Raw genomic sequence first — 12,212 nt, 5'->3', positions numbered from 1 at the left:
ATAGGTTCTATTATTATCTCCATTTTGCAGACCAAGAAACAAAAGCACAAAGAGGTAAAAAACATTGCCCAAGGTAGTACAACCTGGTTTGAGAGCAATCAAACCAAAGTGGTATGGTTCTGGAGTCTCTACTCTATACAATACAGCTTCTAATGAAGTACTGTTTTGAGTCCTTTTAACAAACATATGTTACTTTTACATCTTAAGAATTGGAGGTAAATAAGCCATGTTCCATATGTCATTCCCCAGTTCAAATTTTTCAGTAGCACTCCTCTTAAGTATATATGCTTTTATTCTGGCATTCAAGGCTCAACCACAACTTGATCCCAATTTGTACTGCTGCGATTTCAATTCAAGCTCCTTATCCAAATAGCCTATAGGTTCTGGAAACCAATGAATCATCTTGAGCTGGAATACACAAAAGCAGCAGACAGAGAGTCTGTCACATGACACTGTACAAAGACCAGTATTTGCTTACTTCAGAGACTCTGAAAATAGTGGCCTGCCTTTTAAAGAGAAATGTCCAGCATGATTTCTTGGAAAAGTATAAAGCACCAAGAATCAGGACCTAAATTTTAAACCTTGATTAACCACTATCTAACTTTATGACCTTGGGAAAATCATTTAAACTCTCTGGAGCTCAGTCTGCTTATAAAATAAAAGCGGAGAACTGGAATACAAAAATGAGCTGCAGCCAGTACTAAAACCCAAATTCAAGGACCCACTCTAAATATTTGATTATACTGGTCTGGAAAGGGGCCCCAAGAATGTTCATTTTAATATAACTGATACATGAGGTCTTTGGGCCACAGTGAGAAAAAAATAACAAAGCGATCTTTTAAGTCAATTCCAAATGTAGATTCTTAACTTCAGTCAATTAAGGTGCTCCTTTACAAGTTCAGGATGGGAGTTCTGGCCTGAAAGAAAATCCTTTCATTCACCATGGGGCTTGTTTTTGTACCTTTCGCCATACCTTTTGTTTAAACACTGAAATAAGACTTAGTAGTACCACAAACTGAACTTCCATTAATCTGTTAAGACATATTTGCACACAGTCAATTCAAATTATTTTTTAAAGCACCTACCAAATGGTAAGTATCCACTGTATTTCATTAATTTCTACCGTTGTGAAATATGAAAATTTTAAGTTTTAGAGAATATGCACTCTGTAAGTCTCAAAATTTTCTTCTGCTGTCTGAAAATTTCCAAAGAAATTAAAGCATCCAAATTCACTACAAACATTTTGCTATCACTGAAAGAAAATACATAAAACTGATGAGTATTATTATAATGTAATAAAAGACTAAGTGTTTTCCTGTTTCTTTCCCTTTTCTTGTTCTTCTTAACCTTTGTATGTATTTCTTTAATTACAAAGTTCTAGAAACCATATACCGCTTTGCCCTAGAGTTACAGATGTTTCATGCTCTGCTGTATTACCATCTGTGTATATACCATCTCACCAATCCCCTTTTAAAAAGCATTAATGTGAAATGTATGTGAAAAAGAACCTATCTTAATGTTTTCCAAAAAATATTATTTTACTTTTTAAAAATTGCTTAACGGGGCCAGGCACGGTGGCTCAACCCTGTAATTCCAGCACTTTGGGAGGCCAAGGTGGGCGGATCACGAGGTCAGGAGATCCACACCATCCTGGCTTACACAGTGAAATCCAGTCTCTACTAAAAATACAAAAAAATCAGCTAGGCCTGGTGGTGGGCGCCTGTGGTCCCAGCTACTAGAGAGGCTGAGGCAGGAGAATGGCGTGAACCCGGGAGGCGGAGCTTGCAGTGGGCGGAGATCGCACCACTGCACTCCAGCCTGGGCGACAGAGTGAGACTCCGTCTCAAAAAAAAAAAAAAAATTGCTTAACGATCTTATTTTATTTTTCTTTTTGAGATGGAGTCTCACTCTTGTCACTGAGGATGGAGTGCAATGGTGCAATCTCAGCTCACTGCAACCTCTTCCTCCCAGGTTCAAGCAATTGTCCTGCCCCAGCCTCCCAAGTAGCTGGGATTACAGGCGCCCGCCATCAAGCCCAGCTAATTTTTTGTATTTTTAGTAGAGACGGGGAAATGCATTTTTTTAATGGAGAAAGGGAGTATCAAAATTGAAAGATGTTTTCGGCCCTTCGAAATTAAGCTGCTGGCATTAGCAATCATAAACCTAAACAATACAACTGTAACTCATGACTCATTTAGCAATAGTTTTAAAGACTAAATAAGGAACTAGAAGCACATCTTTTTTGTGTGTGTTCTGGATTTCAAATTAGATCAGCATCCAGGAAACTATTTAAATCCCATTTGGGTGGAAAACTGTACAGGAATATTATCCATATAATACTGTCTAACTTATCTATACTTTTCTTCCTTAAAATTTATTTTATTTGTGATTTTAAAAGCAGCCCATATGCCCTACAGAAAAACTGGAAGAGAAAAAACAAGACAACGAAACTCCCACAATCCCAACTATCCAGAAACAAATAAGTTAAAAACCCTGGTGTATATGTATATACCCAAGTAAAGAAAAGAAGAAAATTTTTTTCATTAAGCAAAAGAAAAGAAAAACTTTCGTGTATTTACAACCAACAGAGTAAAAACTTTATTCAGGCAAGAATCATCAATAGATGCTAAATCTTGAAGAGGAAAGTTTAATGAGGAAGGGGATATTTATACAATCTCAAAGTATCTCCCCACACATTAATTAGTAATGTCAAAAAAAACCAGCAACTATACAATAGAGAAACTACTCAACACCTTAACCAAGCTATCAAAATGAACATAATAGTAAAGGGCAAACAAACATCATATGCCTCCAGACGATAGAAAAACACATATTACTAAGCCAGTGTTCCAGCCAAAAATGCATAATCTGAATGAAGAAACCTTAAGACAAAGCCAAACTGAGGGGCAATATATAAATAATAAGCCTTCCAATGTCATAAAAGACAAAGATGGAGAAACTGTTCCAGATCAAAAGAGACTTAAGGGACAACAAAACTAAATGCAATCTGTGATCTTGGATTGGCTAATGGTACTGAAAAAAATGCTAATGAAGGACATAACAGGGACAATTGATAAAACTAGAACATAGACTATTTAGTACTATTACATCAATGTTAAATTTCTTGAATTTGACAACTACTCTGGTTACTTAGGAAAACATGCACGTTCTTAGGAAATGCATACTTCAGTAATAAGGGCTGTAAAGGGGCCCGTACTACTGGCAATGAAACCCACTCTCAAATGGTTCAGGAAAAATATCAGGTGTATATATAAACAGAATAATAAAGCAAACAGCAAAATATCACAAGTCAGGTGATCTTGGTACAGGGTATAAGAGAGTTATTTGTACTATTCAAGTAAATTTTCCGTAAATTTTCAATTATTTTTAAGTAAAAACCAAAAATACCTTGGTTTTTAAAGCATTCCTCATCATATGTGTGTGGCAATGTTTTAATTAAAAACTGAATCATCAGTTTGATGTATCAATTATTTAGTTTTGGAAGCCCTCCCAAATACCTTTGAACATCCCTGGAAAAAAGGTGATTGTTTTCAGGAGAATTAAAGCTGTCTCTCTCTTGCTTTACATCTGAGAAACGCCACTCTACACACCATAAACACCCACCCCACCACCATCTCTCTAACTAGTCTCAGATAATTAGAAGGGATCAAGACGGTGAATAGTGGCTCTTTGACACCTTGCCAATTCCTGTGAGGCCCATCTGTACTTTCTTCAAATAAATTATGTGAGATTTCCCTATAGCCTTATAACAAATCCTTTATTTAAGCTAGCTAGAGCTGATTTCTGTTCCTTGCATCCAAAAAACTCTAAGACAGCAGGCTTTTAAGAAGGTGAAATAAACTATGGGTTCTCTCAAAGCGGGGACAGTCTTATCTCTTTCTGTATCTGCGGTGCCAGGAAAATAATAGCTACTCAAATTCATCTTTTGTCTGTGCTTCAAAAATATTGTTACAGTGAAGGCTTAATGATGTAAGATGTAATAAGACTGTGTCAAGGCAACCAATTAAGCAGCTTCATTGAAAGAGAAGAAGTAGAGACTTATTTTCTGGGTAAGAGTTACTATGTATCAGACCAACCTCAGACCCCTATTTATGGCTACTGGACCACAGTCCCAACCATTCAAATTAGTCACATCATGAATCTTCCCATCTCAGCCACTTCAATAAAGAGGAAATGGGGTTTTCAAATTCCTGAACACTGTCTTTCTTTAAATGTTATATAAAGCAAGATAGTAAGAGGAACTCAAGATTATCTCTCTGTAAACTCAAAAATAGAAACAATTACATATATTAGTCTGTGAAATAAGATAACAAAAATATTAGAAAACTGTATCTTTCTCATACACATTCTCCTTACATGTGGAACCTCTGAAAGACCCAAATTATGTTTTCCTCACAGTATCCGAAATGGTAATGGTTAATTCTTTTCACCATATTCCTCACTTTTTACTAAAACCCACTGACACTAGGCTTCATCTTAGGCCAAACAGTAAAGAGAACAGGAAAACATATTTAATCTTTAAGTTTAAACTTATTCAACTAAAATAAGTTTAAAATAATTTGTAAGTGTAAATTTTTAAGACTTTAAATGGAAATTATTTTAAATACCCCATGAAAACAAAAGTCAAGATAAATGAAAAAATTCAAACATTTTTGGTCTCAGATAAAACATGAGACAACATAATTACACGAACTCTATTTATTTTTTTAGAGATGCAGTTTCGCTCTTGTCGCCCAGGCTGTGCACTGGCACAATCTCGGCTCACTGTAACCTCCGCCTCCCACGTCCAAGCGATTCTCCTGCCTCAGCCTCCCAAGTAACTGGGATTACAGGCACCCGCCACCAAGCCCAGCTATTTTTGTAGCAGAGATGGGGTTTCCCTATGTTGGCCAGGCTGGTCTTGAACTCCTAAGCTCAGGTGATCCACCTGCCTCAGCCTCCCAAAGTGCTGGGATTACAAGCGTGAGCCACCATGCCCGGCCAGGTGAACTTTAAAGTTGTAAGTACCGCAAACCAAAACTAACTCAATCCATTATCGTATGCTAGACAGGCATGACCTTAAATGCTGCAACCAAGTTGGCTATTACACCGGTGTGATTACTCAAAATCATCTTTCTCAATACTAAAATTCAGGACCAAGAATTTTTTGTTTTTAATTTACTTTTTTTTGAAAGAGAGTCTTACCCTATCGCCCAGACAAGCACAGTGGCAAAATCTTGGCTCACTGCAACCTCTGCCTCCTGAGTTCAAGCAATTCTCCTGCCATGCCCTCCTGAGTAGGTAAGATTACAGGCACCTGCCACCACGCCCGGCTAATTTTTGTAATTTTTAGTAGAGATGGGGTTTCACCATGTTGGCCAGGCTGGTCTCAAACTCCTGACCTCAAATGATCCGCCTGCCTCGGCCTCCCAAAGTAGTGAAATTACAGGTATGAGCCACTGTGCCCAGCCTATTTCTAATAATTAGTATCTGATACGTCCTAGTCTTCTGAAGGACTGTTTCTTCCTTTGGATTAACTCTACGCAACCTAAGAGTTGCTAAGAAATTACCTCTCTGTCCAAGTGTTGTAAAAATAAAGCTACATAGATCATTGCTTATCACGTTGACCTGCATGCAGATCCTTTCTAAACCCAGATTTCATGTTTCAAAGTTTTGAAATACAAAATATTTTAATTAAAAATGAACAAGTAGTTTACACATTAATTTACATTACAGGTTAATTATTTACTCATTAAAAGCTATAATGTCTGTTTTAATGGCATCTTAATGCAACACATCAAAAAAGAATTCCTTGTTGACCTGTTGCATTGAAAATGTCCAACATCCCAAAAAGCTTAAATAGTTTTGGTAAATAACCAAATAAGATTTTCAATAAAACTGTAAAATTCACCTAACAATAAAAAAAGTTTTTCTGTCCAAAAATAAAATCCAATTATGAGCTGTTCATGAGGGAAAAAAAGAATTGATTTCATATCAAGTGAAAACATGTTATCTAGTGATATATAAGACCAACTGCTTTTCCTGACTCTGATTTAAGTAAAAGGCATCCTAGTTACCAATGGTTAATAAAAACTTCTTTTATCCTTAAAGATTTGAATTAAGATCTAATTAACTTAGTCTGGGTCACCTTCATTTGATTTTTAATGTAGCACTTAGCATGGAAGTTCACAAAAACAAAAAGCAATTTGCATCATAATATGGTTAATTCCTATCTCTTGCAACTGCTATTAAAAATCTTGCAATTGCTATTAAACAATGAGTATTTTATATAAAGTAAAATACTCATTTTATATTATACAAAGTAAAATACTCATTTATTTTATATAAAGTAAAATACACCTTTTTTATATAAAGTAAAATGTTTAATAGCAATTGCAAGATTTTTAGTTAAATACCATCCACTCCTAATTTAGTGTAGAAAACAACAACAAATATTATTCCTCCATATTAAGTAAATTTGTAGGTAATACAAAAAATTATCCTGTCAATGTCAAGAAAAAAATAAGGCTCCCCTCAACTTTTGCACATTACAAAACAGGTAGCAAATACGAGCCACTTCAATTTTAAACCCAGCCTAAAAGCCAGTAACATTCATAGAGTAATATTTCAAATAGTATTCCTGTTAATTTGCCAGTCAACACAAAAAGCAATTTTACCATAAAGTAAAAATAATTATATTTTCAATATTAAAAAGTATCATAAATAATCTATCATGAAATTGGGGGAAAAAAGTCTCACAGAATACAACTATTTAACATTTATTCTAACACATAACTGGCAACAGTCCCTGATCACCCTACGTATTTGAGATGTAAATGTGTTTGCTTCAACAAAAGATTCACATCCAAGAAATAATTAAGCACCTACCATCTGCTAAAAATAAATCCTTTGGAGATAAAAGTTTTTATACATTATTAAAATATTTTTTAAATAGTAAACATAAAATAGCATCTGTTGAGAAAACTGCATACTAGTATTTCCCAACCAGTTTTGATAGCTCTTCAAAGTTCTGTTGGTTTTATACATTTTAAGCACAGTATGGTTATACACATTTAAGTCCTAGTAGTAGCTTCCAGAAATGCAGAGTTGTTAGGGTTTACATAAAACACACCTTTAAAAATTAAACCACAGGTTTCTCTAGGAGATTGATGAGTGAAAATGAGTACATTATTCTTGGAAATTAAGAAGCCAATTTAAGAAATTATTATTACCCTGAGACCACTAAGGTATATACTAAGGGGAAATTTTTCTCCTATTAATTAGCTTTTCTCTCTACTTCCTCAATAGATTCAAGAAGTCCTAGAGCTTACTGGGGGCATATATGGCAAAGATTTCTCGCTGGAAGCTGTCAGGAAGTCAGACAAGCCAAAATTGTAGGGCAGTTATTAGTCCTACAGAGTTGATAGGAAATGGAGACCTGTCAAGGCTCTACACTTAAACTGGGATCACAGAGATCCTTTTATTTACACTGACAATGAAAGGATATATGATCAAAATGTAGGCTCTAAAAATAAAATTTACTCTCCAATTACATTATAGTTTTCTACAAATCCACTGAAACAGATAAACTAATCCTTCAAACTCAGCTATCCTAGAACAAAGACTATTTGACTAGCTTCCCCCAAGGGACCAAATTCTTTCAAAACTCTCTGGGAACAAAAATTATGCCTAACCTTTTAATAAATTTGCCTAGACAATCCTAACTTAAAACATACATAGTAAATTAACAAAAAACAAACAATTATAGTGTTGTTATTTATAAAGTAACCATTCAAAATAAGGTACAATACTTTAAAAAAAAAAAAAAAAGCCAGTCTCATTTTACAGGAACTAAAACATCAAAAATAAAAATAAAAACACCCACCACCACCACCAAAAAGAAACAAACAAAAGCTAAAGCAATAAAGCAAGCCAATACGATGAAAGCTAGTAAACTGAAGACAGCTTTTCCTATAATTTCTAACTTGGTATTTTTCATTTGAAGCCAAATAAGTTCAACTGCTTTGTCTGTCTAGACCTGACCAAGGTCTCTACGAAGAAAAACATTGGGCACACTGTTCCCTCCTATGGCCACACAAATCAAATTTATAAAAATACACTGACTTTGTATACTGAATAGTAAGTTTAAAGTACCAAGCTTTTGAACCACAGAACTTAATCACCTAGCCTTTAAAATAAATGCACAATCTTCACACAGCAGTGAAGAATCTGGACTGATATACTTGCTCATATCAAAATACAAATGAGTACTGACCTCAAATTCCTATACAAACTCGCCCACTACCCACCAACATTTCACTTTATAATAAAATATTTCAAATATTCTAAGTAAGGTTGTGTGCTCAGTCTTCCATGATGAAGCTCACTGGTATGTAGAAAATCCCTAAGCCAGTTACTTCTCTAATTATTTCATAGGCTAGAACCTTATCATCAACCTAGTTGATACAGTCACCATATGAAGTAAATGCTGCTCTAAAATATTTACAATGGAATAAAAGAATCATGAAACAGTGTATACTCTCCAACCTTTTTAAGTACTACTAGATTGAAAGGCACTCATCTTTCCGTTGCTTCACAATCAGAATGGTCATTAAATGTCATTAATGGCCCACTCATATCTCACTGCTTAGTTCAACCCAAAAAGATAGAACTCCCACTATGAAAGTGAATCCTAATCTTTCACACTTTAAAAAATACAGTTAAATAACACTTGACACCATTTAATTTTCAGTCTCAGTCTGTAAGATTCAGCATAAAATGGATTCAAGACCCTATTATGGTAATGTTTTTATTTATGGTCTATTAAAACAGACTAAATTCCACAATCCTATAATAGGTAAATGGGCATATTTGAAGAGGAAAAAATATCAAGAATCGGAGCCTTAAACTTACATAATGATGATAGTATGCTGTAAGACGATTGTTAAAAGGCAGCACGAAGCTTCACTTTACCAAATACACAATCAACTTTGAAAATTCTTAAGGAAAGCTTAAATACATGGGAAAAATGGATGGCAAAATATAATGGCATCTCTACACCCAATGAAGTAACAGGTTTAGGCTTGTTTGTACAGCTCCCTAAAATTTAAGCTGAAACAGCATACAAAAACCAAAATCCACAAAATGGGTCAAGAAGTGGTTGGGAAATGTCTTACTCTAGATTGAAACATTTAATCATACAAAATAGATTGTACTTACACACTTATTAAACATTTTAATCTACTTTGGCATACTGAATAAAACATAGCTGGATTAAACCAAACAAAAACTATTATTGGTACCAAAATAATTTTTTTTTAATATTGAAGCGCACCTATCATCACCACTGAAATTTGCAAGGCTGTTTTTTTTTTTTTTTTCCCAAAAGTGGAGACATTTTATTTGCCTTTCAGGAAAAACGAATCAAATTAATCAACTAAAACACAGCATTGTAATTTGCAGTAAAAAATCAACACATTTTTGTAACTGGCTTGGGGAAGGAAAAAAAAGCTCTGTCTTTTCATGTAAACATAATAAGCCTGTAATATGCTGCAGACAAACGCACTGCATGGGGTGTGGAGGACCCGAGCTGATTAGATTACCACAACATCAGCCTGGGGCCGCCATTTTTAGAATCTGTAAAGGACAAAAGAGGGAAATTTCAGTTTTTACTCCCCATCTCAGAAATTGAAGGAAAAAACAGACTATTTTCCAAACAGGTATTCACGTCTCCAGCCTAGAGTTGAATGCACCTCACTTAATTCTCTCCAAGGTCTCCAGAACTCCAAACACCCTACCTTATTCACATCTCTAAAAAGGGAAAATAGGCAAAACGAGGTTTACTCTAGAACTAACTCAAGCGATTTCTCTTTGACTTTAAATTGTATCATTCTTAAGACAGAGCCCAGCAAGGACGGATCTATACGGAACTAAGGCCAGTAGAAGAGAGCACTCTGGATTGTTTTTTCTCACCCCCACCTCGTTTAGCACAGTGAACCGTTTGTTTCTCATCTGTGTCTGCTGCCACAGGGTCTGTGCCAATCCCTTGGTCAAAATAAGCTTTTCTGAAATGAGCCATATTGTAGATCCTAAGGCTCCGGCACAGTAAAGCACGGCGGTAATGCAAAACGAGTGGGGGAGGAGACTCAGAAGGCTGGGTACTGGGGTGACCACCTCAGGGGCGGGTTTACCCTCTCCAGTAGAGGATGAGGAGCTAGCTGTCTCGCTTTCCCACAAAGAGAGATGCCCAGGGCGTTCTTCTTACCCCCTTCGTATTCATGTGCACATTATACCAGAGACTGCCCATCAAGAAACGGAAGAAGAAAATGGGGCCTATATGGCTTTTCAGCACCTGAACAAGACACGGTTGAGAAAAGGGAGCGCTGGCAGCTCCTGGGACCACTTCGACACAAACCCTACTAACAGTCACAAGCCTCCCTCTTCACTCAAGCGGCCTTAACCTGCTGCCAATGAGGAGTGCGCCCCCTCCCTAACTCCCACTCTCAAGGGGGTTTAACTGCCAGTTTCCCCTTCCCCAACCCTAAAACCCGCCATAATGCTCCATTTCTAGGGTCAGGGAAAAGAAAGGATAAATTGGATTTAAGCAAAAACGTCTTGCGCCGGCAAAGACACCTGAGAGTCAACGTCTACTCCCCCAGCTTAAGGATAGATGAGAGACCTCCCTCCCCCTTCAAACACAAGTCCCCCAACCCTGCAAGCCCCAGGAACTCCCACGGAGACGACAGGCACTGACCTGTGATGTTCACACACGAGACACCCGAACTCCGTTATGTGCTCGACCCCCAAGGAGTCTCTCCGCACCTCCGCAAACAGGCGACCCCCCGACAGCAGCCACTGCGGACACAGGACCCGGCTCCACACACCCCCTCCCCAAACAGCAGCGCGCAGCCTCTTCACCAGGAACCGAGTAGGGGAGGGGGCACCCAGGCAGTCAACAGGAACGCAGAGGCGACGGCGAGGCTGCTCGGAGTGTCTATGCCCACTCTGTTGCCGCTCCCGAACTCCGGCACGGTCTCCGACTCGGCCCCCTGCGCCCGCTCAGTGTCACTGCCTCTCGCTCTGGGAAAATGGCGGCGACGGCGGCGGCGGCCGCGGCGGCGGCGGCGGCGGCGGCGGCGGCGGCAAGTGCACGGGGCCCGCCCGTCCCGCTCCGCAGGGGCAGAGGGGGAGGGGATGAAGCTGCCCGGCGCCATTTTGCTTGTGGGCTGCCGCCCGCCGTTGCCTCTCAGCGGAGGCTCGAAGATAGCAAACTGGAGGCGGTGAGGGGGACGGAATCTCTGTATTTCTGACAACAGATGCATTCAACAATCCTCCGAAGGTTTGAGGAAGTGTCGGTGTTCGGTGGGACTGGTTCTTTCCCCCTTTCCCCCAGTGGCCCTCAAATCTGGATATAGGTGAGCTTGGGCATGCCAATATTGGGTGCACGGACAAGGACAGCAGGGCCTGGGAACGAACTCCCTCCCGTCACCCTTCGAAAGCGATACACTTTCCCCTCCTCCCCAACAACCCCAGTCCCGTCTCCCCGTCCCTCTCCCCCTCCTTCCCCAGCCCAGTCTGGCCTCCGGCGCTGGGTGAACCCGGTTGGGGTGTCACTCGACGCCCACTAGGGGCTGAGGAGGCTCCAGTGCGCAGGCTCCGGGCACCGGATAAAAGTGGAGCTGGCGAGTCCCGCGCTGTCTCGATGGAGGAGCAAGAAACGGAAGAGGTCGGGGGGAGAAGCAGCAGGAAAAATGCAGCCACCGTCAACGCCGCCTCCCTGCCACCGTGTTTCGGGGTAAAAAGCTGCCGTTGCCGTCGGTGCAGTTGCCGTCGCTGCCTCCTATACTTCTCTTGGCCTCGGGGAAGGATTTGCCCACCGGTGGGACAATGTGCGGGGAGGGGAGTGGGAATTCCTTTATGTGGCGGTGATTAAACGAGGGAGGGACAGAGAGACAGTGATCTCGAAGAAAAAAGGGGGAGACCAAAGAATAAAAGGGTTTCCCCACTAAAATGACACGGCGATTCCGGCTCTTGTTTTCGGGGTCTTTCCCCGAAATGGTTTGCGTCTTTTCCTTGCCCCGCAGCGACCCGGAGCGCAGGGGGGAGCGGAGTGGGGAGAGGCAGAGGTGGTCTCGGCAGCCAATCGGCGCCTGATGTGTCCTGTCGGGCGCGTCGTGGTTGGCTGGCGATGACCTCATCCTGCAGCAGCGGGT

General features: G+C 39.5%; 1 protein-coding gene across 2 annotated transcripts in view; it reads right to left on the bottom strand.

Annotated features, from left to right (window-relative positions):
• Positions 1-11,088, bottom strand: part of KMT2E (lysine methyltransferase 2E (inactive)) — a 99,431-nt gene extending 88,343 nt beyond the window's left edge. Inside the window, exon 1 of one of the 2 annotated variants that reach the window (XM_007982484.3) lies at positions 10,754-11,088. The gene's annotated coding sequence lies outside the window, so the exon portion shown is untranslated. The remainder of the gene's footprint in view (positions 1-10,753) is intronic. The other variant, XM_007982486.3, reaches the window with a different exon arrangement.
• Between the last annotated feature and the right edge of the window lie 1,124 nt (positions 11,089-12,212).

Source organism: Chlorocebus sabaeus, chromosome 21, assembly GCF_047675955.1.
Source record: "Chlorocebus sabaeus isolate Y175 chromosome 21, mChlSab1.0.hap1, whole genome shotgun sequence".
Taxonomy (NCBI): domain Eukaryota; kingdom Metazoa; phylum Chordata; class Mammalia; order Primates; family Cercopithecidae; genus Chlorocebus; species Chlorocebus sabaeus.
The sequence above is the reverse complement of the archived record's forward strand: the minus strand, read 5'-3'. Positions and strand labels throughout refer to the sequence as shown.